The sequence below is a fragment of the Ostrea edulis genome, chromosome 3, assembly GCF_947568905.1.
Source record: "Ostrea edulis chromosome 3, xbOstEdul1.1, whole genome shotgun sequence".
NCBI lineage: Eukaryota > Metazoa > Mollusca > Bivalvia > Ostreida > Ostreidae > Ostrea > Ostrea edulis.
The window spans coordinates 56090980-56110877 of record NC_079166.1 but is presented as its reverse complement, the minus strand read 5'-3'; the positions used below and the strand labels follow the sequence as shown (position 1 = coordinate 56110877).

General features: G+C 36.1%; 1 protein-coding gene across 1 annotated transcript in view; it reads left to right on the top strand.

Moving 5' to 3' along the window:
* The first annotated feature begins 9750 nt into the window (after positions 1 to 9750).
* Positions 9751 to 19898, top strand: part of LOC125674122 (uncharacterized) — a 71096-nt gene continuing 60948 nt past the window's right edge. Inside the window, exons 1-2 of the mRNA XM_048911171.2 lie at positions 9751 to 9906; positions 15595 to 15674. The gene's annotated coding sequence lies outside the window, so the exon portion shown is untranslated. The remainder of the gene's footprint in view (positions 9907 to 15594; positions 15675 to 19898) is intronic.

The window sequence follows — 19898 nt, the reverse complement described above, 5'->3', positions numbered from 1 at the left end:
ATTTCCTTGTCGGACACACACACGCAAAATATGGTAAATGAGTCCAGGGCAAAACCTTGGTGGGGAACCAGGGGACACATCTCCGGAAGCTCCGGGGTTTTAACAATAAAATCACCTATTTCTGTGCACAGAAACAAGGTTTCAAAATCCAAAAGAATTCACAAAATTATTTTTCTAGTGTTTTATTATGCCAACTAACCGTGCGTACTTGGAGTGATTTTACATTATTTTGCACTTCCACTTAATAAAAACAAACACCAATAGCAAAACAATATTTTATGTTTTGTTTTGGCGTTCATTATATAGCAGAAAGTCACTCCAATACAAGTTTCAATGGCTATATATATACTGTTATCTGTACATAACGCGTTGCGTATACGTTTTGGGGTAATAAAATCCCGAGTATACATTACGATACCAAAATGTACATCGGGTTCGTATTCTCTATAAGAGATTAAACTGACAAGAAAATTTTTCTATGAATATCAAAGAAATTGCATAGAATATACATGTAGGGAGCTAGATTTATGAACAATATCGTATGCTTCATGCGGCTTATTTCGTTATACCATTTCTCTTTGACTTCATTTGTTTTTCTTTCATATGTACATGTCTAGATCAACATTTTAACAAAACATGTGCCCTGATTATCATAGATATTATTTACTAAATCAAAATATCACCATCATGCTATTATAGCATCTAACATCAAGACGTTGCAGGCAACGCTCCACAGTAAAATGACAAATTTTCTCGTAGAGCGTTGCAAATACATGTAACAGGAGTATATATAGGATGACGATTCTTATTTCCTCTGTTAGGAATCAATATAAAATGTGCATAAAGGGGAAGTTCCCCGGAAAGAGGGTTTTCTTGGGGGTACCATATCAGAGAAAACGGGGCTTGGTTTCTTTGGGGGGGGGGGGGGGGGGTGTCAAGCCCTTCTCTATATCTCACGCGTTGCATGCAACGCTCCATTATAGTAAAACCAACAATTTATGAAAATCAACGCGTGAGTTATAGAGAAGGGCTTTATTCCGTGTAATAAACTTATTTAGCTTGACACCCCCCATCCCCACCCCCAAGAAACCAAGCCCCGTTTTCTCTTATATGGTACCCCCCAAGAAAACCCTCTTCCCGGGGAAACTTCCCCTTTCTGTACATTTTATATTGATTCCTAACCGACAAAATAAGAGAGATGGGCCTTATTCCGTCTAATAAACTTATTTAGCTTGATCCCCCAAAAGAAACCAAGCCCCGTTTTCGCCCTATATATATATACTCCTGAAAACGGGGCTTGTCGAAGGTTTGCAACGCTCTACGAGAAAATCGGGGATTTTACTGTGGAGCGTTGCCTGCAACGTCTTCATGTTAGATCATGCTATAATAGCATGATGGTAATGTTGTAATTTCGAAAATAATATTGATAATAATTAGGGCACATGTTTTGTTAAAATGTTGATCTAGACATGTACATATGGAAGAGAAACAAATGAATTCAAAGAGAAATGGTATGACGGGATAAGCCGCATGAAGCATACGATATTGTTCATAAATCTCCATATACTTTATGCAATTTCCTTGATATTCATAACAAAAATTCTTGTCAGTTTAATCTTTTATACAGAGGATAGGAACCCAATATATATTTTGGTATCGTAATGTACTCGGAATTTTAGTACCCCAAAACTTATACGCAACGCGTTACAGATAACAGTATATAGCCGTTTCAATATCAAACACAGTTTTAGAAAACTTATGAAGTTTTTAATCTGGCAAGCAGCTTGTCATACTGACTCTCCAGCCTAACATTGTCTGACTCGATAAGCAGCTTATCAAGTACTGAATTAACACGACTTACAAACTGTAAAATAAACTTTCCCGTGCAAAGTTTGAACGCCAGAATGAATACCATTCGAACCTAACTTCCCTTCAAAACCTCCAAGCCCCGCCCCTAAATCTCATTAGCGTTTCCACGAAAGATATTAATTTTATTCTAGTTCAACCGAAATAAATTATATTTCTTTTGTACTTCCACTTAATAAAAACACACCAATAGCAAAACAATATTTTATTTTTATCTTTTGCGTTCATTGTATAGCAGAATGAAAGAAAAAGAATTTCATGAAAAATTAGAAACTTATAAACCTAATTTTAGTGAAACTAGTAATCTAGTATCAAGCATAATTTGTTGTAACCATCCTTAGTGGATTCCGACCTCCATCTTCCATGTTTCTTAAATAGTCTGTCTGAAACACCAGAATTAGCACAAACTGTGGCGCCCCCAAGCTTAAACTGTAATCCAAATTTTAATATCTCTGGAACTAGTGATTGGAAAGCTTCAATAAACAATTCCCTCATTCTTGAATACGTCGAAGATTTATTTACCTTTTTTAGCTGATAACCCGACTTTGTTTTACTCAAAATTTCGAAAATTGAATTCTGAACTCTCATTGGAAAATCCACACCATGCAAAGTACATTTCCAAATTTCTGACAGGACATAAGTCACTATTCGTTCCAGTTATAACAACATACTGACCATCCCTATAAATATCAGTCTTACTTTTCTCAATGAATATAGCCATATGAGTCTGTTCAAAACAAACATCTGATGTTCAGTAACTCACTGCTACGTAAAAAGCCTGCATATGCAATCAAGCATGCTCAAATCGTTCTTTGATTATATATGTTTACACTTTTGAAAAGCTTAAAAACAAACAAACAAAAACAAAAATAAACCCCATTTTTTCTCAACAAATCTGAATTTATAGGTTCTTTTTTAGTTACAGGGACTGATTAACATTTTTTCTCCACCTCAAAACACATTTTTTGCTAGCTCCGACTAGCTCTGTCGGAGAAGAATTTCCAATTACAGAATGCACCCACCGAATTCCATATAAAGCTGAGCATAACAAACTCACAGACACTCCTTCCTGAATTAAACTTGCGAGATAAACGCAAATCACAAGGGTTTCCTGTCCCCGGACGACTGTAAGAGCCCGGTTTCAGCTTTGTGAATCTTACTTTCGTCATCAGAATCGCTCGCTAACGGATTTGCCATGTACTGGTGAACTGTCTCCCACCCTCCAGATGAAGAATCGGCTATTCTAATGTGTTTGTTACGCTCCTTCATTTTTTGACCTGCTTCCTTGATAACTTCCTTAGCATACTCTAATTTCCCGTTATCAATGGTCCAGTTTATTGAATCCAAAGACTCCTGAATATCCGAATTGAAATTGTACTGAATTTTATGTCCTTTCGATATCCAGATAATTTCGTTCTGTCGTTTGAATTTTTTCAACTCTGAAGTCGCAGAAGCACTTGCACCTTGAATTTCGTATTTTAAACTAAAACTTTGGAATTTACAAATTCCTTAATTTCTTTTTTTTTGCGACTTTAACTCAACCAGTAAATCAGATATCGAAAGTTTCTCCATGCCTAAGTCAGCACAATAGATTGTAGCAACTTTTCCGTGCAAAATTTGAACGCCAGAATGAATACCATTCGAACCTAACTTCCCTTCAAAACTTTCAAGCCCCGCCCTTAAATCTCATTAGCGTTTCCACAAAAGAAATTAATCTTATTCTAATTCACCTAGTTCAACCGAAATAAATTATATTTCGTTTTACCCCCGTTGTTTTCGATTGGTATGTGATATGATATTTGTTATGGTTTATTTATTCCAAATTAGGGCCCAAACGGATATAATATTTAACATATACATGTATGATTCAAATCACAATACAAATTCAATACAGGACTTACATTGTAGTGTAGCAGTGTGTTTTAACTTGCATATATTATATGATACCATATTTTAATAAACATGAATAGTGCATATGGAATTAAAAGCACATTTTATGATTTAAGTCAAATTCCCAGATCCACCCCATCTCCAGTTGACTGAAGATTGTTGTTTCCCTTTCTTCTTTGACGACTGTGGACAGGGTGTTAATTCAGCTCAATGATACCAAAACTGCTCAAATGCATACCACAACCAACCTCACCAAAAACTCTCAAGATTCTCACTGAATAAAACTCAGTTCTACAGCCAATGAAATAGCAAGACCTGTGAACCTTTACGCTCGCCTATTACACTAAGTAAATAAAGGAGTGGATCTTGGAATTTGACTTAAATCATAAAATGTGCTTTTAATTCCATATGCACTATTCATGTTTATTAAAATACCTATCATATAATATGTACAAGTTAAAACACACTGCTACAGTAACCCTGTGAAATCTGTAAAATTTAGGAGCTTCCGGGGCCTTCGCCCCCTGGTCCCCCACCAGGGCTTCGCGCTGGACCCTTGGGGGCCTCAAGGCGGCCCCCATACCCCAATACCTCATTTATTTGTGCCCCCGTAACCACAATTCCTGGATCCGCCCCTGGTATATGTAACATAAAACTTTTGTTTAAGAAGTAGAGAATTTAAAAGTGAGAAGGGAGTGCCAGGAAATGTTTTGCACCATTTACCGCAGAGCTTCTGAGGGCTGCCTAGACCCCCCGACCCCAGGCCTCTATAGGGCGCCAGACGCGTAGCCAGAAAGAAAATGAAATTCACACAAAGTACGGCAGGGGGCTGAGGGCCGTGTGTATTGGGAACTAACAGTTCTACCACAGAGTGTGCTGGACACTGCCCACTGCACACCTGCGTGACTTTAACAGTGAAAATCCTAAATCCGTTTACTACATGTACATAAACTATGATGAGCACAAAGACAGGTTTTCTCCGAATTCGTCTCTTTCTCGGCAAATGGTGTGTACACAGTCTAAGCGTACTTGCATATAGACAGCCACGAGCTTGGGAGTAACCTTAAAATCAGCTTCTGTTTTTTACTGTACAATGCACGAAGTTCAATTAGTACGGTGATTTGATTGATTAAATAAAGTTGGCTAATATACAGAAGTTTATTTGATGACCAGAGTTTGGGACATTTAGATGGGTACGTCGGGGTGTGAATTATGGCACGCCATATTCATATTTATTCCTCTTTAGATATATCATATATATATTATTTTTTTTAGATATCTTCTATTTTTGATAAGATATCTAATAAGACTTATAACATATTTCATATAAGTTACTGTTTATAAGAAACATCTCATAAAATATATAAGATGTCTTATAAACTAAAAAGGATATGTGAAAGGGGAAGATAACGAACAGCGATCAATCGCATAACTCCCATAAGCAATACGAAATAGAGAGTTGGGCGAATACGGACCCCTGGACACACCAGAGGTGGGATCAGGTGCCTGGGAGGAGTAAGCATCCCCTGTCGACCGGTCACACCCGCCGTGAGCCCTATATCTTGATCAGGTAAACGGAGTTATCCGTAGTCAAAATCAGTGTGTCAAGAACGGTCTAACAATCGCGGTATAAAACACGCCAGACAGCATTTGACCCAATGATAGGTTCAAGGCATTGGCAAACTAGATTGTTATAACGACCATAGAATTTGCGAAATATTGACTTTAAACGAGACTGTTGAAACCATCAACTTGTTTGTCAGTAGCTTGCCTCGATTTAAAAACTGACCATACGCAGATCAAGCTCTTGCATATCGAACAGTTGAGAGATATAAACACCATATATAGGTGGTAATGGAATATTGCTACGTAAATATGGGAAGTTGGCGACGGAAAGGCTGAAATCATTCCGTTTGTCATAACGTTGAGTTGTTAGTTTGCCGGTTAATATCTACTTTCAATAAGATATTTAAGTATGAAGCAGAAGTGGACGACTCCGTGGTGTCTTTTATTTTGAGCTCTCAGGGACATCAATCGAATCGACATTTGAATGAAAGTTATTATTGTTAATAGATAAAACGTCGTCAATATTAATCTAAATGTCGAATTGAAGGTCACAGCAAGAGATTTTTTTTCTTCTCATGTAGAAGTTTTTGAATAAATTCTGTTTCATATGAATATAAAAACAGGTCAGCCAACAAAGGAGCACATTCGTGCCCATGGGATTTCCAATAGACTGTTGGAAGACCTGATCACCAAAGACCAACGATATTGTCAATGAGGAACTCTAGCATATCTTTTATTTTAACTTCAGAGAACTTGTGCGGAATCAGAGTGGTGTTTAACAAAGTAATTTTTTAGATTACTGATCATTAGATATGATTATTTCCTTTTTCCCTTTTTGTTGAAGAAGCAACAGTCTATGATGTCACAAAGTCTAGTCTTTAATTTATTGTGAGGAATGGTCGTTTAAAGTGTTGAAAAATCATAGGTTTTGATGTTGTTGATTTGAGAACAGTTTTGCGATTTCAAGTTTACTAAAAGTGCTTTTAAATTAGAATGTTTTAGAATTCACATAAATTGATTTAAACCACTTCTGGCATACATTGTATGTACTCGCACAGTACGTTTGAAGATCTTTTTCACAGCTGTTAATATTTTCGAGAGGAGCAAAGATAGGGACTTGGTAGAGCACTTAGTGGATCCAGCAATGTATCTTTGTAAGGATTTTTATGAAGTTTAGGAATCCAGTATAGGTACGGTACCTAACTCATATTCATTCAACCCATTGACTGGGATATTAAATGTGTCTAAAACTGAAGCATGGTTTTGAAGAATTTCATGTTTTGAAAGGACAGTTGGAGTATAAGTACGATTACCAAAAGTGGTATTAATAATGCCAAGTTCGTTTGAAATATAGTTGTAATAATGAGACTTACAAACAAAGACAATGTTGTTGCAAGCTTTGTCAGCTGGAACCAAAACATATTCCTTATGTAACTTATCTAATTCTTTTATCACTTCTGGTTTACTAAACACAGAAGGATAGATGGTGCGTACTTTTGTTTTCTAAATATGTCTAATGCGGGATTTTAATATTCCTCCTATACATGTACTTTTAATCCATTCTGACAATTATCAAGCTTTTAAATATGTACATGTACATCAAACAATATATCTAATGTTTATAAATATCTTATAAAAACAGAAGATATCTTATAGATTTATTTTGATAGTGTATTTTTTTCCACACTATACACGTTTTATTAGCCCCCCCCCCCCCCTCTCTCTCTCTTTCTCTCCTCTCTCGTTATAAAATAGAGTCGGGCTCGACACCCGATTGCACCAATCAAATGCTCTTTTGCATCAGTCGCGGCACCATGTCAAAACTTTGAAAAGGAATCAATAGGCCTATCGCAATGTAAGTGTTTGAAAGAAATAGAAGCATGGTAACATTAGGAGAGACTGGAGATAAAGTTAGGAAACATATTAACCTAGCTGCAATAATGTAGCCCTATCCAATTTTTTTTTATTCTGACGTTTTCGGGAAAACTAAAAAAAGAAAGAAAAAAAAATCAGAGAGGGCTACATTATTGCAGCTAATATTAACCCTGCAGAAAATTAATTTCACACATCTTCCAATCACCTATTTCACCTGTTCACAGGAGTTCGAAATTGTATCTGGAAGTGGAAAGCGTACAACTCCCGAGACACAGTTACTGAGTTAGATTATTCCAACTATACATTAACACATAGCTCATGGCTTGGTTATTCAAGCTGAACTTTAATGACAAAATTTCGAACTCCTGTGCCTATTTGGAATAGGTTGTATTTAACTCCAAACGTATACATGTAGTTGATCATATGGTTGATAAGGGTGGTAAGATAATGTAGAATAGGTAGGAGAGACTCAAAGAGGAGAAAATCGAACACGGGACACCTGCATTACTAGTCAGGTGCTCTAACCACTGATCTACTCGGGTCAATATCCACGGTCTGTATAGCCCTAATTACTACATTCCTACCTCCTTAATTTGTCTTTGGCCTCGAAGACGCACACATTTACACAACCCAGATTCTTTCGCCCCTGGCAGGACAACCAGCAGTGCAGGGGTGGTCAATGGCACCAAATGTAGTATATAAGAGAGGAGAAAATTTGTGGCTGGACCGGGAATCAAATCTGGAACCCCTACATTTTCTAGTTAGGTGCTCTACTGAGCTACCCAGGCCAATATCCACGGTCCGTATAACCCTTATTACTACAATAAGGAAAACCTGACTGACTGTGCATTTCTTATTCAGAGTTAGTGAAGAGCGATCTGGGATAAAATTTGATAATTGAATTAATCGGATGCACTTTTTTGATTGAATAATCAAATTTCATTCATTTCAAATTTATGGCATAAATATATTAAATTTATTTAAATTTTTACCCTAAATATTATCTTAATTAGAATAAAATCATTAGAAATTAGAAGCTAATATTCCCGTACTTTCGATTTTGTTTTCTCAGGATAGGGATAGATCTCTCGACTTTTGTTGTTGTTCTTATGGGATCTGGGTTAGAATAGAGCCTCAGTACCCCTTGCTTGTTGTAAGTGGCAAAATCTAAGGCCCCGTGTCAAAGTATGCTCAAAGACTGTAAGCACCGAGCATAGGTCTAAATTTTGTAGCTCTTCAGAGTGAAAGATTCTCAAGAGGGATGTTAAACAATATTCAATCATTTTAAACTCTTATCAGATGATTCAGCTTTGTCAGCCATTTTTGTTTTTAGTTAAGTTGTGGCAGGAATATTCGTACTATTATAAATAACTGACATTTTCAGTTTTCAAAATGATAATCGATTATTCACTTTGTTTTAGTTATAGTGACCGACAATCAAAAGTCAGTGATAAACGGTACACACTATCCAGAGTGTGAAAGTCAGTGATAATCGGTACACACTCAGTCCAGAGTTGTTTTAGTTGTGAACGACAGTTGAAAGTCAGCGCTAATCGGTACACACTGTCCAGAATTGTTTTAGTTGTGACCGACAGTTTAAAGTCGGCGATAATCAGTACACACTGTCCAGAGTGTGAAAGTCAGCGATAATCGGTACACACTGTCCAGAGTTGTTTTAGTTATATTGACCGACAATCGAAAGTCAGTGATAATTGGTACACACTGTCCAGAGTGTGAAAGTCAGCGATAATCGGTACACACTGTCCAGAGTTGTATTAAAGTATTCATGACACATGAATTGTCATTTGTGGTGATATCTATGTATCCTGTTATATTTAACTAGTGACGTTAAATCTAAAGCAAACTAGCATGTAGCATGGCGCTGCGCCGTGCCCTTTTTAATTGCACCATGCCCTTTTTTCTCTATAAAATTAAAAAAATATTTGTTAATATAAACAATTGTTCTTTATTTCACAAGGTTGATTGAAAAGTTTAAAAACAAGGCAGCAGGTATTAACTTTTAAAGAGGCTAAATGATTATTCTATTACTATCATAGTACACGTATGATACAATGAAAATGCCCCGAAATTGTCTTGCCATGACGAAAAGTGCCCTTTTAAACATATGATATATGTGCCCTCTCAAGAATCCTAGATTAAACACTATTAATATTTTCAACAATTGAACATGCAAACCAGTTTTTGTTTAGTTTAGATATCTGTAACAAGAGAGGAAAAATACACAATGGACCAAACTGTCATTCGAACCCAAGCCCCTGAACTTTAAGTCGGGTGTTTATCAACTGAACTTACTGGGCACCTGTGGTTGTAAATGTCAGTCAATCCAGTCGTGCCCACTCAATCAGACCTCAGGTAATTCCCGCCACAATATTACAACAATTGATATGTCATTTTAGGTCACCTGAAATCTTGACCTATTGATCTGTCATAGTGTACATTAACAGTTGAAACTTCTCTGTGAATCTGACAATATGCATACATGTGCACAACTGTCAGAGATAGGTTGCATCATGATATGGTGCAGTGTTTCTGTCTCTCCGTGAACACTTTATGTGAAGGATAAAAAGAGTACTTTATATAAAGCAAGGATAACCAAACCCAGAAAACAGGATGAGGGGAGGATGCTTGTTATTTCTGAAGGTCAAAAGTCTAGGTAATTCTGTTGTGGGTGATCATGAAGGAAACACAGTAAGTACTACTAAGAGTAAAGGATCATCAGACTTGCTCATTGGTTGGGTACTGTACATGTTCCCCATGTTGGTGGTGCCTAAAATGTATTTTAAAAAGTAATAATATTGCGTGTCAATTTATACTTGATTAGAATGATTTTTTAAAAACATTTTTATTAACAAAGCCATCGTAGAAGTAACAATGAATTGATACTGATTGATATTAGAGAAAATGTTGAATGAACACTGTTGAGTGTCAGAATGGATTATTTTGACATTAATTCTTTCGTTGATATCTACTGCATTACAGAGTTTATGAGATGGATGTATTTCGAAGCATGAGCATTGCTCTTGTTGACAATATAATGTTGTTTATTTACAATGCTTGTATTATATAACAGAGTTTTTTTTTTGTGAGGACACATTAGTCACTCAAATGATTAATGCAATTATTTGCAGTGGTAGAGCTCTATCTAAGTACGGTAGCACGGCTTTATAGAGCACTTTTGTTTCATTATCAAAAGGTCATCCTTAGTTGCTTACTTGTTTTTTGTTTGTAGTCATTGTGTAAATTTACATAGTGCACGTTAAGTACTCACGTAAAATAAGGAATCTACAGTAGTCATACAGGGCTCGAAATTAACATCTGACTGTCAGTCTGTGACTGGTTAAACAGGGCTCAGAATTAACATCTGACTGTCAGTCTGTGACTGGTTAAACAGGGCTCAGAATTAACATCTGACTGTCAGTCTGTGACTGGTTAAACAGGGCTCAGAATTAACATATGCCCGTCAGTCTGTGACTGGTTAAACAGGGCTTGAAATTAACATATGCCCGTCAGTCTGTGACTGCATGGTTAAACAGGGCTCAGAATTAACATCTGTCCGTCAGTCTGTGACTGGTTAAACAGGGCTCAGAATTAACATATGCCCATCAGTCTGTGACTGGTTAAACAGGGCTTGAAATTAACATATGCCCGTCAGTCTGTGACTGCATGGTTAAACAGGGCTCAGAATTAACATCTGTCCGTCAGTCTGTGACTGGTTAAACAGGGCTCAGAATTAACATATGCCAGTCAGTCTGTGACTGGTTAAACAGGGCTCGAAATTAACATATGTCCGTCAGTCTGTGACTGGTTAAACAGGGCTCAGAATTAACATATGCCCGTCAGTCTGTGACTGGTTAAACAGGGCTCAGAATTAACATATGCCCGTCAGTCTGTGACTGGTTAAACAGGGCTTGAAATTAACATATGCCCGTCAGTCTGTGACTGCATGGTTAAACAGGGCTCAGAATTAACATCTGTCCGTCAGTCTGTGACTGGTTAAACAGGGCTCGAAATTAACATATGTCCGTCAGTCTGTGACTGGTTAAACAGGGCTCAGAATTAACATATGCCTGTCAGTCTGTGACTGCATGGTTAAACAGGGCTCAGAATTAACATATGCCCGTCAGTCTGTGACTGCATGGTTAAACAGGGCTTGAAATTAACATATGCCCATCAGTCTGTGACTGGTTAAACAGGGCTCAGAATTAACATATGCCAGTCAGTCTGTGACTGGTTAAACAGGGCTTGAAATTAACATCTGTCCGTCAGTCTGTGACTGGTTAAACGACTCGAAATTAACATATGCCCGTCAGTCTGTGACTGGTTAAACAGGGCTCAGAATTAACATATGCCTGTCAGTCTGTGACTGGTTAAACAGGGCTCAGAATTAACATATGCCCGTCAGTCTGTGACTGGTTAAAAGTCTGGTGGACTGACTGACATTTGTTTTAGTCAGTCCGATGGGACTGGTTAATTTTCTAAAGCATCATTTTGGAAAATATACTTATGAAATTTTATACACACATTTGGCAGTGCTTCAATCTGAAGATATCAGACGAATTGGATTCGTAAATATAAATCCCACATTTAAGTGTTACAATATTGTCTGAGGCATATTGAGTTAAATTTCATTTTAATAACATTAATGAAATATGTTTAATTATTTCTGGAAAACTCTGTTGGACTGGTAAATTTTTCTGCAGACTGGTTGAAATTATACCCCCATCAGTCCGACTGGACTGGTGACATAAAAAGTTAATAGCTTCAAGCCCTGTCATACTGCATGAAAACGACTTCCCATTGACACAATTGCATGTTTGAACCCAACTTATCCTCCTTCTTTTAAAGTTGGGAAAGATGGATTGATAATGTTATCGTTTTGATTTTGATTCCCAGTTTCCCTCAACTTCCTACAGATGTATTTAATTCCACAGAGTCATAATTTCACAGATTATCATTTCAAAGACAGGACGTATTATAGTATGGCTCTGTCTGTCCGTCTGTCCAGACCATGTTGGCAAAATGATCTGTGAGTTCCAGGATCTACCACTTGGTACATTTGATCGCCTTGGTGAGAGGAAGATGCCTATTGTTTTTTAAGGTCAAGGTCATAGTATCAATTTATAGGAAGACCTAAAAGGCAGAACAGACCAAACTATTGGGGCTAGGACCATCAACTTGGTACACATACTCCTCATGCCAAGTGGAAGACACCTTTTGTTCTTCAAGGTCAAAGGTCAAGGTTGTAGTATCACATAGTAAGAAAATCTTGTAGGCAGGATACAGACTGAACCATTGGGACTAGAACTAGACTGGAACTATGAAACTTGGTACACATACACCTTATGGCAAGCAGAGGATGTCTATTGTTTCTCAAGGTCAAGGTCATAGTATCACTCAGTAGAAAAACCTTGTTTTCATTAAAGATGGATATTGCCCTGAAATTTAGTTACAAGCTTCCTTTCAGAGGAATATGAGTTCAGTTTGCATTTTCAGATGGATTAGTGCACAATGAGGGGTAAAAGTAGGTCAAACAGTTTTCCAGATTATTTTGCGTTATGAATGCAGGTATTGCCCTGAAATTTTGTCACAACCAAAATACATAATTAGTTCATATTTCAACTTTTAGCCCTAAAGTAGGTCAAATAATTTTCTGGACTTTTTCTCATCATGGATAGAGATATTGCACTGAAGGTCTAACAAACATAAGTTGTACCATTCACAGTACTCTTGTTGGTTTGGGCCGCAGTTATGAAATTCCACTGAGTTGCATATACATGCATAGCTTGCATGAAAACAACTAGCATGCTTTTTCAGTCCATTGGAATGAAATTCCACATATTTCATGTGACAGTGGAAATTTTAAGTAGTTAGTACCACACATAATAAATGTACATTTACAGTGTCGGGCTTTCCAAATGTTGAATTAGAATTTAAGTGAAAAATTTCAAATAAGAAATGATGATGATTATTTCAAGCCATGTTTGGCTGGTACAGTGTTGTTACGAACAGTCAACCTGGGCAATAGTGAAATCAGGTGGAGAAAATGAATATTCATTACAAGTGACACTTGAATTACTAGGTCAGAAAATAAAACAGATATGGCATAATGCATGTTGATGTGGTATATAGATTCACCTGATGACTGGCAAACTTCTTGAACGGGAAGTACTTCAGGCGACAAGTAGTACCAGCTGCCTCAGTCAAATATTGATGTTGTGTGCAAGTGTTTTATAACACACCAGTATTCATATGGTAATAAAACAAAACTTGTCAGTTAACGTAGAAAACGTCACAGTATTCAGATCAATGCTTCATGCAGTATTGAATATTATAAGAAAAAAATTAAGACAAGTATTCTTGGTATTTGAAAAAAAAACAACTGCAAAATAAATATCTCTCTCTCTCTCTCTCTCTCTCTCTCTCTCTCTCTCTCTCTCTCTCTCTATATATATATATATATATAATATTTATATATTCATGCATGTATAAGCATGATTACTGATCCTATAGAGAATCTTTTGATATATCACATTCTGTATGGAGTACTTGTCTATTTTTTAGCTCACCTGATCTGTCATAGTTATGGTGATATTCAAGCAATCTATTGTTTTATGAATTAAAGTTCATTTATGTTCTGACCTGTTTGGGACACAATTTTTTTGTGGGAATAAAGAAAAAAATCTATTGAAAATCACAAAATGGTGATGGTAATTCGGATGAGCAATGTGGCCCATGTACATGTACTTCTTGTTTTGGGTTTGTGATACTAATAAGTCAATTGATCGCATTGTAGTTTCATAAGCATGCATGTTCAGATCGACATACTTGCATCAAACACCCAGAAAAAGAGACAACAGTATTACTTAATATTTTGATTAAATTATTACAGATTTATCCTTATAATTTGATAATTATAAATATGATTGAAAATAGGAATGAATTATTGTAAAATTTATATATATATACTCCGCGCAACCAAATTGCAGAGGGAATATTGTTTTTAATCCATCAGTCAGTCCGTCCCTTTCTTGTCAGCACAACTTCTCTGAGACCGTGCACTCAACAGAATTTCGTGAAACTTTGTAGTTAAAAAGGACACACTGTGTAGATGTGCATATTCCCAGGAAATTCTGATTCAGTAATTTGTGTGGAGTTATGCCCCTTTTGAACTTAGAATTTTGAGCCCATCTGTCCTGTTCTTGTCAGCGCAACTCCTCTGAGACCGCTCAATAGATTTGTGTGAAACTTTTTAGTTAAAAAGGACACACTGTGTAGATGTGCATATTCCCTGGAAATTCTGATTCAATAATTTTTGTGGGAGTTATTATGCCCCTTTTGAACTTAGAATTCTAGCCCGTCTGTCCTGTTCTTGCAGTAATGCATATCAATACCATTCATTGTGTGAGGCATTGTCAAGCAATGTTGGAGCATATGGGGTATGTGAGCTTGCTCACTTTTCCTTTCGTTTTCATTCATAGATGAAAATGCCTATGAATATGCAATCCCTGTCATGCAACCTAAATGAGATGTATTTATTATAAATTATACCACGTCACTTCATTGTCACATGCTTTAATTGGTGGACACATAGATATTTATGTCTCAAATGAATCAATTTATTACCTAAGCAAATTATAAATTCATAAAAATGTGTGTGTAACAGAACAAAAACAATTCTGGATTAAACTGTTTCATGTGAATCTGTTTATTTTTTATCACGTCCAATTTCCACGAGTCATTAGTGTGTGATCGATGAGAGACATAGACACAGTATCTATATGGTAATTTTTATCAAGGCCAAAGACATTCTGATATCATTTTCTTTGAATTTTAGTGGTTTGAGAAAAATAATTATATGTCAGTGGAACTTAAATTCTGTATTCTCGTTCAGTTTTTCTTGCATAAATAGGATTTAAATTTTTGCAGTCCAAATCTAATTTAAAGAGATAAATCATTCTATTAGTATTAATGTATTATGCCTCTCAATTATTAGATACAAACATGTATGTATTAGATGTGGTCAAAGATAAATTTATGATATTCTATAAATGAAGGCTTGTTTTTCGATACTAAAGTTTACATTTACTTAGCACAATGTTTGGGAATCTATAACATGTATTACATGCATTGATTTTCTGAAATTGATGGAGGATGAAAAATGCAGGTTTCATGATGCAGAAACAACATGCTGGTGATTGACATATAAAGAGTGCATTAAGTTGGTGCAGTTCCTGATGCATGAATTGACAGCTCTGTACCGCACTGTCACTGTAGGATATATAGCTATTCTAAGCTGACTGCACCATTTAATAAGAAATAATTAAATCTACTGATATTTGTGGTCATTTGTACAGAATATATGCATTTTTCTTCCAGCCTCAGATGATTTGATATGATGCCAAAGCCTGCATATATATACTAAGTGAAAAACCATGCATCAGACAACTACTTGAGTGGTAAGGATTCATAATTGAAGCATTTTGCTAGATTTTTTGGTAGGTTTGTCTGTCCATCCACATGTTAAGAATGTCATACATGTACCAGCTGATGTTTTATTTACACTGGTTACAACTGATAAAATAAATGCATGTAGTTTGTATATGCTTATGCTGTAGGCCTTATTAATCATGAGAAATTTATTTTTATACATGTATGGTGAGATCATGTGTTTCACAATCCCTTTACAAAACTCATTTTCTCCTTATAATCATTATGCAAGTAATTAGTTGTCAAATTGCAAGAATATAGAAAATTTGATGAACACAAGAGCACTGTAATGCTTAGGGAAGAACTGCAGTCAATCTTTATATTCCAACTGAATTGTAATACTACTTTGTATACAAACTCCTTATTGGGGTATACAGCTATCCAGCCTCATGAAGACTAGAGCCTTTGATCCGCTCTGTCTGTCTACCTTGTCTATTGCATCAGGATGTAACAAAATTGACTTGTTTAGATGTTTCAATCATATAACTTTTGGGGTGAAAAGTTCAAAAGTCCCGTCAATAGGACCTGGATAATTTATGATGAACACAGTCTCTTGGTTATAAATGTTTTATATTTATTTTTACTTAGATTCATGATAAATGACATGTAGACTTTTCAAGGGAAGAGATCATGACCAATATCGGATTCAACGGTCAAATTGTCTAAGCAGAAATGTCAGACAATATGGTTTTTGGGCTATTGAAATCTAGCCTCTCTTTTCACCCATTGTCTTGAAACTTCACACACAGAATTCCAAAATTATGTAGACTATAGCCTTATTGATGGAGGGTTGGGGAGGTCAAGTGAACTAGAGTAAGTTAATGGGAAATGAGGATTTATTAATTTACTTTGTTTCATGAAGCCGCACACATTTACTTTTGTTTAGAAGAAATGCCATAATTTATCTTAAAAATGTTAAGATGCTTGCTGTTTCTTTTGATTGACTTAACATTTTTCCATGCTTTACTCTTAAATTATCTGGATTCTTACAAGTGAATTTTATAAACCACACCCTCCACTACAGATATGTAGAAGTACACTCAAAATCATGTCCAACTGTATGTTTATAAGGTCAGCAATTGGGTCTAGTTTCAAGTGATGACAAGGGGAAAGCAAATCAGACTTGCTTCCATTAAATGCCTTGGGATGCTTTTTCTAAACTCTTGGTCCAGATGTTGCATGCATCTGACCTACATTTTTTGTTACAGTGGTTCTCACAGGTTAAGGACAAGTTCCAACAATTCATCTGTTCCTCATTGATACTGGAAAAACGTTGAGTTTATTTTTGAATTTTTTTTATTACAAATGCTGTTGTACTAAACAGAGAGAGCATTGTTAAAGATATTGTGATATTTGGACTAGTGATGAAACGATTGTCGCCGATGATCGATTGTCGGTCGTTCAGAGACCCACGATGCTACTAATCGATTATAAAATAAAAGTCGCCGACATCGTTGACCAAATAAAATCCGGAAATCACTTCAACTTTGTTCAAATTTTATTTTCTGTATGTCAAACCCGATCAAAAATAAGCAAAGAAAATGCCGGGAGATACGAAGGACGGTAACAACAATGACATTCAACAGTCAAAATAAAGGAGTCTATCTCTGATATCTTTGATACATTGATATTATAGATAAATTCCATTACTTGATATATTGGAATTCTGATTTATATACCAGTGAATAAATGAAACAAAGAAGAATTCAAATGTTGTTTCCATACATTTAATGATTCTGTTACATCTAATTTGAGGGGAAAACACTTAAATGCCAATTCCGATTATAATCGATTAGTAATCGAGTACATGTGTCCGATTATTGCCGATAATCGATTGTGGTTTTAGGTCCGATTGCCCATCACTAATTTGGACTGTTGTTTTTTTAAGAAAATGTTGAATAGGATATATACTCCATAGTTTTTAGCTCACCTGAGCTGAAAGCTCAAGTGAGATATTCTGATTGCCTGTTGTCCGTCTCTCTGTCTGTCGGTAAACTTTTTACATATTCGACTTCTTCTCCAGAACCACTGAGCCAATGAAGGGTCATGTCCCTTTAAAAGGGGAGATAATCACAAAAATAGGGTGGGGTCATTTAAAAATCTTCTTCTCAAGAACCACTGAGCCAGAAAATCTGAGATTTACATGAAAGCTTCCTGACATAATGCAGATTCAAGTTTGTTAAAATCATGCCCCCCCCCCCCCCCCCCCCCCCCCCCCCCGGGGGTATGATGGGGCCACAATAGGGGATCAAAGTTTTACATGCAAATATATAGGAAAACTCTTTAAAAATCTTCTTCAGAACTCAAGAACCACTGAGCCAGAAAAGCTGAGATTTACATGAAATCGTTTTTATACGTCCGTCGAAGACGGGACGTATTATGGTATGGCGTCGTCCGTCTGTCTGTCCGGACCTTGTGGGCAGGATACAGACTGAACCATAAGCCCTAGGACTTTTCAACTTGGTACATTTGATCACCGTGATGAGAGGAAGATGCCTATTGTTTTTCAAGTTCAAAGGTCAAGGTCGTAGTATCACTTATTAGGAAAACCTTGTGGGCAGGATACAAACCGAACCGTAAGCTCCAGGATATTATAACTTGGTATATTTGATCATCATGATGAGAGGAAGGTGCCTATTGTTTTTCAAGGTCAAAGGTCAAGGTCGTAGTATCACTTATTAGGAAAACCTTGTGGACAGGATACAAACCGGACCGTAAGCTCCTGGATATTATAACTTGGTATATTTGATCACCATGATGAGAGGAAGATGCCTATTTTTTTTCAAGGTCATAGGTTTACTTAGTAGGAAAACCTTGTAGGTATACAGACCGAACCGTTGGGGCTAGGAGTGTCAAATTTAATATGCATATACCTTATTCCAAGTGGAGGAAGCCTATTGTTTCTCAAGGTCAAAGGTCAAGGTGGTTGTAACAGGATTTCAGTATACTGTACCTGTACTTATACTTTAGCACTAACTGTTTCAAGCAAAGGTGTGTGGTATATTAGCATATTTATGAAGTAGCGCATTCTAAGGCTATATCCCTCTTTATATCTTGATATCCATTTCTACAAGCATATAATGAATTAGCTCACAGAGGACAGTGCTAACTTCACTAAAATATGAATCCCACTAAAATATGTTTTCCTTGAGCAAAATCTACGGGCGTATTATGCCACGTTGGTGTTGCTCTTGTTAGGTAAGGAGGTCATGGTTATACATGTATTTTCTTATTACATTATAGAGGGATGTTATAATCTGTACCTACATGCAGTCTTTCTAATGTTTTTACACCATATTTGTATGTGTATTCCTTGTGGCAAGACCTTTCCATTGGTACTAAAATCTTTGACCTGGTGACCTTTACATTGACCCTTGACCCACTTTTCGAAAATTTAAATATTACAAACCATATCTTTTAGAATGTCTTACAGTTCCACTCTGTTGTAATCTGGGAGCATTAGTTTTCACAATCACATCTTGTTTAACTCTTAAATAAAATTACGAAAATTGCACAACTTTGTAGAATTTGCAATTGTTTGCCATCATTAATAGGAGCTTGTATATTAAGTTTTTTAAAAATGAACTGTATTCTTTCTGTGACCTCTCTTCTAGATGTGAATGAAGGTATCTATATCCAGTATTTATTATATTTAAGCCAGCTAGCTTTGCAACATGCAATTTCAAACTTATTTCGTAATAAAGAATGGTTTATCAATTTATGAAACTGATTCGATATTTTGATGTTGATTTAATAAATTGATTATAGAATTTATTTCTGATAATCAGTGTATGAAAATTTTCCAATGTTCACTCTTTAGCTGCAGGATATATAGGTCTTGGTCTGGGTAATATGTATACATTTAAAAATGAATTGGACACAATTTGACCATATATCCTTGGGATACTTTAACTTAGGTGCTAAAGTTGAAAACTAGATGGTGGTAACTGGTATTTTACAACTTAGTGAACTGGGATAATTGCATTTTGGAGATCTGGGATCAGGTTGAGATTGTCACAGATGGAATTGTTAAAATCATGTAGTTGTTGGGGGAAAGGTTGAAATGGTCCTTCTAGATAAAAGATTTTAATGTTGTTCTACGTTTGACCCTATTATAAGATGATGGTTTATCAAGTTTTCTAATAGTACATTTACATATATATGAATGTACATTTGAAATATATGAAAACTGT